This window comes from Phyllobates terribilis, unplaced genomic scaffold (assembly GCF_046119375.1).
Source record: "Phyllobates terribilis strain yellow unplaced genomic scaffold, ASM4611937v1 Scaffold_2__4_contigs__length_985480577, whole genome shotgun sequence".
NCBI lineage: Eukaryota > Metazoa > Chordata > Amphibia > Anura > Dendrobatidae > Phyllobates > Phyllobates terribilis.
In genome coordinates, this window is record NW_027362762.1 from 523,128,280 (window position 1) to 523,135,229 (window position 6,950).

Sequence of the window (6,950 nt, forward strand, 5' to 3'; positions counted from 1 at the left end):
TCTGCTTCCATTACAGCTGACAGGCTCTCACTCAGCCTGACTGGAGCGGGTAGAGAACCGGAGGTTCGGTGGGGGGAGACCTGCGTAACAAGACTTGGCACGGTAATAGAGGAGGCGGAAAAAGCAGCGGATGCGGTTGATGGGGCAGCTGATGGTTGTTGAGGTCCAATTTTCAGCGCAGTGAGATTGCAGCGTAACACATGTTGTGTGCTTATGTGAAAGTTCATGCTTGTAGTAGTCCAATTATTGCACTTTTTCCCTCTACTGAGTTTTTTATCGCAAAGTATGCAGATAACGTGAGATGGCTCATCCTTTGCGGTGACAAAAAAAAGCCAAGGCTAGGCAACCCTTGCTGCCCCTGTGAGCTGCAGACCTGCGCCCGATGCTGGCCACAGCCACAGTTGTGGCTAAGGATGCAGTGCTCCTTGTGCTTGCATCACTCCGTGTGTGTGCCGTAGGACGAAAGGTAACATCCTCGTCTTCCTCCTCCATCTCCTCAGATGACCTACTCGGCTGCACAACCCTGGGTTCACACCAAGTAGGATCTTCAACCTCATCATCATCCAATGTTATCCCATTCATTGCCCTCAGAGTGACCCTTCTCCTCTTGTTGTCCTGACAGCACAGTACAGTCCGCATGATCCTCAGGCATCTGAGTCTCATCAGGATCACCTCCCTCCCTGGTGGTTAATGTCTGGTGACGAGGTTCAGGAACCTGCTCGGTTCCTACCCCGTCCTGCCCCGAATCAAACCGAAAAAAATTTGGGCATCGGTGCAGATGCTTTCCTCTTCTTGACTCTGTGAATATTTGGAGTACACTTCTGATGCCCATGGTATAGAATAGGTGAACAGTTCTACAGAATCGCCCATTTGTGGTTCAGTATAGTCAGTTGGGCAATTGGACAGTTGTGACGTGGGTGAAAGCAAGGGTAATTGGGGTGCCACCTATGTGGACTGTACTGTGTGTGATGTTGAGGTGGAGGAAGAAGAGGAGAGGCCACTTAAAGCAGCACATGCAATCCACTGGAGCACCTGCTCTTTCTGGCCCTTATCAACAAGGCTTATCGCTGTGTGGCTATCAAAGAAAGGGAGTGAAGTAGCTCGTCCAGTAACAGAAGTTGTCAGTTGTCTTCGGATAGGACATGACGGTGTTGGTTGACTAGTGCTTTCACTAACATTACCATTTACCCCACGTATTCCTGGAACACCACGCATATTCCCCCTTCCACCGCAACCTCTCTTTTTCCCCAATCATGTTGCTCAGATAGTGTGGTAGGAGCACGCTATTAGCAAAACAAAATTAGATTTTTTCCTCTGCAACATTTCAGATCTAGCCTGCTGTATCACAATAGGAACAGCAAAAAATAGATTTTTTTACTCTACACAAGCTCTGCATATAGCTGAATTTCACCGCCACTAAAGGAGTAGGTGGCTTAAAGCAGAGTGTAACACGTTTTCGAGAGAAAGAAATATTTTTTGTAGTCTGGCTAGCAACAGAAAAAATCTATTTTTTTACTCTGAAAACAGCTGAAGTTCAGCGCCACTAAAATAGTAGGTGGCTTATAGCAGAGTTTATCACGTTTGCGACACAAAAAATCTTTTGTGAACTGCATAGCAACAGAAAAAATATATTTTTATTACTGTGCATACAGCTGAATTTCACCCACCAAAACATAACAAAGTGAGCTACCATAGATTGCACTATCAGCTAAAAACACTGATACTCACCTCCCGTGCCGGTGCCATTCCAGTGGTGTAGACACAAACGTTCCCGGGGCTCTCATGTGGTAGTTATAACACGTGAGCCCTGCACCCAATCTATGCTGGCGTCACGGTCCCCACCTTTGGACAAATCGAACATCAAGAGGAAATCAGAGAGCGGTCGCAGCCCTGACTTCCTCTTGATGTTCGATTTGTCCGAAGGAGGGGAGAGTGACGCCGGCGCTGATTGGACTCACATGTCATAACAACTGCACGGGAGCCCTGGGAGAGCGAGTGCCGACACTTCTGGAATGGCGCCTGATTGTGAGGTGAGTATAAGTATTTTAATTTTATCTGGACCAAAGGTGGGGTATGAGAAGAGGATGTCCAAGTAGTGGACAACTTCTTTAAAGACAATAGAGCCCAGACACCGAGAAATCACATTTTAGCACTGTCACTTTCACAGATTAATTTTTTATGCAAACACAAGGTTACATTTTGCAGAAAACTATGCAGGTATTGTCTTTTCATCCCTTAATAAGTCCACCAATGTTAATTTGTCCCAGAAGCTTCATCTAAGCATTTGTAATTATCTTAAAAAAATTGTACTGCAAACTTGAATTAATCTGTATTACATTTGCTAACTGTTTTCTGCCAGAAATTATCTTGATTTATAGGACAATCATACATTAAACAATGCCCAACATTAAAAAGCTCACAGTTTAACAGAATTTGTGACACAGTTTTTCTGGGTCAGAACTCAGAAACATTATATTTTTGTCACACACTACTGCCCTGAATTTGTTAATGAGAATCTTTATTGAGATTGGAAATATATGAATCAAACATTATTTATACTGCTTACTGAAGTGCAACATTGTGAACATGATGGCGTATGAGGTAATAGATTCATGTCATGCTAAATAAGGTGTAGTGACAGCATTACGTGCATGGATTATTCATGCAAGGCATTTTAGTGTTCAAAATTCAGCGTCAGCCATGCTACACAAATTAATCCGACGATGTCCTTTTAAATCTTCATCTTTATGTATTATGTAAATTCAAGATGGCAGCACATTTTATTTACATTAAATTCATCAAAATAACTAAATAAGTAATATTTGGAGAAATTCCAGTTTATGCATTTTAGAACAGATTAAATAGTACCACCATTAACAACCAGGCCTTTTTGGATTTTGGGTTAGTTAATGATGAAGTAAATTTTTTAATCCTCATATTCTAAGAGCTATCATTTTTATTTCTCATTTTTGAAGTTGTATGATGGCTTGTTTCTTTCTGGATTAGATGGCATTGTACTTTAGAGTACACATAACATTTCTCTATACTGTGAAACTAAGAAATTAAAAGGCAACTTGTCATTGGGCAAAATGATTCAGAAACTTGCTGCACGTTTTCATCAAGTTATGTTTTACTCTGCATCTGCAATAATGTTGAAGTGTGTCTCGACTGGCTAGTTCGATGCAATCTTCAACCTTCTTCTCCCCACAACACTCCAGTTAACTGACAGGTTTCTCCAGAAGGATTAGCTCACATCTGCGTATATAAAATCCCTCAGATTCTCAGCAAGGAAAGTTGGCGAGTGACAGGCGTATGTCATTCCGTATGTCATGCGAATACTATGTGAGTGTGTAATTTTTTTCTTGCCTGAGATCCGTATGTCATGCTTTTTTAACATCATCATTTACAGTTGAAACCAAAAGTTTACATACACTATATAAAAGACACATATGCATGTTTTTCTCAATATCTGACATGAAATCAGAATAAACTATTCCAGTTTTAGGTCAATTGGGATTACCATAATTTTTTAGTATTTGCCAAATGCCAGATTAATGAGAGAGAGATTGTTTTATGACATATTTATTACTTACTACAAAGTCAAAAGTTTACATACATTTCATTAGTATTTGGTAACATTACCCTTAAAATGAATGACTTGGGTCAAACGTTTGGGATATCCTTTCACAAGCTTCTCACAAAAGTTGGTTGAAATTTGGGCCCATTCCTTCTGACAAAACTGGTGTAACTGATCCAGGTTTGTACGTCGCACCTGCCTGTTCAGCTTTGCCCATAAATTTTCAATAGGATTGAGATCAGGGCTTTGTATTAAACACTCCAAAACATTGATTTGTTATCATTTTGGCAGTATGCTTCAGGTCATTGTCCATTTGGAAGACCCATTTCCGCCCAAGCTTTAACTTCCTGGCTGATGTCTTGAGATGTTGCTTCAGTATTTCCACATAATCTTCTTTTCTCTTGATGCCATCTATTTTGTGAAGTACACCAGTCCCTTCTGCAGCAAAACAACCACACAACATGATGCTGCCACCCCCGTGTTTCACAGTTGGGAAGGTGTTCTTAGACTTCCAAGCTTCTCCCTTTTTCCTCCAAACGTAGCGATAGTCATTATGCCCAAAAAGTTAAATTTTCGCTTCATCAGACCACAGGACATGTCTCCAAAACTTAAGGTCTGTTTTCCTAAGTGCATTTGCAAACTTTAATCTGGCTTTTTTATGTTTCTTTTGGAGTAATGGCTTCTTCCTGGCAGAGGAGTGGTCTTTCAGCCCATGTTGATGCAGAACTTGTTTCACTGTGGACATTGACACAATCTTACCAGCTTCTGCCATCATCTTCACAAGGTCTTTTGCTTTTGTCCTTGGGTGGATATGCACATGTCGGACCAAAGCACGTTCATCTCTGGGACACAGAACGCGTCTCCTTCCTGAGTGGTATGATGGCTGGACATTCCCATCTTGTTTGTACTTGCGTATAATTGTTTGTACAGATGAACGAGGCATCTTCATGTATCTTGAAATTGTACTCAAGGATGAGCCAGACTTGTGCAAGTCCACAATTATCTTACCGATATCTTGGCTGATTTCTTTAGACTTTCCCATGATGCTACACAAAGAAGCAGTGTGTTTCAAATGTGCATTAAAATACATCCACAGATGTCTCTAATTAGCTACGATGTTGCCAAAAAGAAGCTTCCAAACACATGAAATCATCATATGGACAGTGCAGATTTGTTTAAAGGCATATGCAGAGAAAAAGAGGACTTGAACTTTATAGTGCCACCTATTGGAAGCAGCAATCCTGCAAGTCATAATCAACTCTTTAACAAGTCATGCAATATGACTTAGGATAATGGCAAAATCAGAATCTCAATCTGCAGACACGGTGTTTCGGGCTGTTGGCCCTGATTAGAGCAAAATATGAGAACTGATTTGGCTAGATAAGAGGCTCTGGACTGAGGTCTAAGGGGTAACGTTTCTCCTTGTGGAGAGTGACACAATGGCTCACTGGCGTTTACTTCTGGCTGGATTCAGATTTGGATGTGGATGCTCTCAGAGATGAAAGTCTATGTCTCTTGACAATCTTCTCCTGACACTTCTCCTTGGTTTCCTTTGTTCTCTTAGCCAACAGCTTAGCATATTCTGCTGCCTGATCCTTTTTTTTCTGAGTACGTTGCTTCTTCAGGGCAACACGTCTAAGTATTGTGCAAAATACTCTTGGAGTCACAAGACGCTGGATCTTGGGGGTCTTGGTTCTGGACTTCTAGCCTTCTTTAGTATGAGGCTTCCTGACCACATACTGGCGCACATTGTCTTCTTTAGACAGGTTGAAGAGCTTGCAGATTTTTCTGGCCCTTTTTGAACCCAGGCAATGAGGAATAGTGGTTTCAGTAAGGCCAGGAATATCGTTTTCACCTTTCCTGATGATAACCAAGTTCAACATGCTCAAGTTGTCGTCCACAATATAGCTGCAGACAGACTTGTGTTTGCGCTCGCCAGTCGTCCTGGGTGAGGTAGCAGGAGTGACCCTTGCTGAGAAGAAGGCGGACACATCCATGAGTGAGGACCCCCTGTTTCATGGGGAATTCTTTGCTTGTCATTTCCTCTACTGATGGGCACAACATATCCCTTCCAAACATCACTCAAAGGATCAGCAGCAACCTCAGCGGCCATACGCGTTTCATAGAAAGTCCGCAGTTTCTGCTCATCATCCACTTCAATGAGCTTATGGCAGCCTGTGGCTGGGAAGGAAATATTGAGCTTCATGACTGCCGACCAGCCTGCCTGAGGTCCCCACCGGAAAGAGGAAGGCATAGTAATCTTAGTGTATGTAAACTTTTGACTTTACAGTAAGTAATAGAAATGCCTTGAAACATTCTCTCTCTCATTATTTGGCAAATAATAAAAATTATGGTAATCCGAATTGACCTAAAATGGGAAAGGTTTATTCTGATTTCATGTCAGATATTGAGAAAGCGTGCATATGTGTCTTTTTATATAGTGTATGTAAACTTCTGGTTTCATCTGTACATGTTATAATAATACTCATTGTAAATTAAATCTAGATGTCAAAAATAAAGTCATTTTATATAAACATATAGATAGATGACAGAAAAATATTAGGAAATTACACGTTTTGTTATACACATGTGTGCCGATACAGCATTTAATCTTAATTATAAAGACGTCTATTTTCAGTAGGTCAGGAGACATTGTTATATTGTCTGAATATGTTGACACTTGAGTTGATGTTTGCTAATATGTTGATTACCATTGTATAATCTGTGTGGCTTGTTGACCTGCAAAGCAGTAGAGGACAAACTATTCAATTTAATTAAATGCTCAAACAATGAGAGATTAGTCCATGCCACCTTCCTCCTGACCTGTGGATGATTACATGAACCACAGAAGTGGATATAAAAAGGATTCCTATCCTCCTGAGAGAAAAACTCTAAACAACAGACAAGACACCATGACTCCAATCAGGGAAACTTTACAAAACCACAGAAAACAGATCTGCTCCATTGACTATAACTGACCCCATGGATACACTCAGAGAAGCCAGGTTGGGAGCATCCCATCGCCTGGTCCCATGGAGACATTTGAGGAAGCCAGGATTGTGACCCTCCAGTCACCTGGCCCCATGGATATGTGTGGAGAAGCCAGATTTGGTGTATCCAGCCACCTGGCCCCATGGAGACGTTTGGGGAAGCCAGGATCGTGACCCTACGGTCACCTGGCCCCATGGATATGTTCGGAGAAGACAAGTTGGATGCACTCAGAGAAGCCAGGTTAGGAGCATCCCATCGCCTGGCCCCATGGAGATATTTGAGGAAGCCAGGATTGTGACCATCTGGTCACCTGGCCCCTTTGATACGTTCAGAGAAGCCAGGTTGGGACCATCCAGACGCCTGGCCACATGAAGACATTTGG

General features: G+C 42.0%; 1 pseudogene; it reads right to left on the bottom strand.

Annotated features, from left to right (window-relative positions):
• Positions 1 to 5,031: 5,031 nt before the first annotated feature.
• Positions 5,032 to 5,783, bottom strand: LOC141252856 (small ribosomal subunit protein eS6-like; annotated as a pseudogene).
• Between the last annotated feature and the right edge of the window lie 1,167 nt (positions 5,784 to 6,950).